Here is a 391-nt window from a genome sequence, read left to right on the forward strand (position 1 = left end):
TGCGCGGCGGGAACAGCCGGCTGGTGCCCGTGGCGGAGCTGCGCGGGCTGCGAGGTGCGTGAGGGCCGCGCCGGGGAGCGGAGGGAACGGGGAGCGAGGGGTGCGTGGGACGATGAACAGCCCGCAGCGTGTGCGGGCCCAGCCCCGCCGCACGCAGAGCTCCACGCTCTTGGCTCCCTTTCTCTATGAAAAACAGGAGTCGCTGGATTAAACAGCTGCCGGTACATTGGTGCTGTTCACATGCAGAGTGAAATGTGGAAATTATTTTCATTCTGCCTCTTCCTCCCTCACCTTGTGTTTACCTCTGTTGCCCAGAGCAGCTGTGGCTGCCCCTGGATCCCCGGCAGTGTCCAAGGCCAGGGCTCGGCAGGGCTTGGAGCAACCTGGGACA

The sequence above is a fragment of the Corvus brachyrhynchos genome, unplaced genomic scaffold, assembly GCF_000691975.1.
Source record: "Corvus brachyrhynchos isolate BGI_N302 unplaced genomic scaffold, ASM69197v1 scaffold58, whole genome shotgun sequence".
Taxonomy (NCBI): domain Eukaryota; kingdom Metazoa; phylum Chordata; class Aves; order Passeriformes; family Corvidae; genus Corvus; species Corvus brachyrhynchos.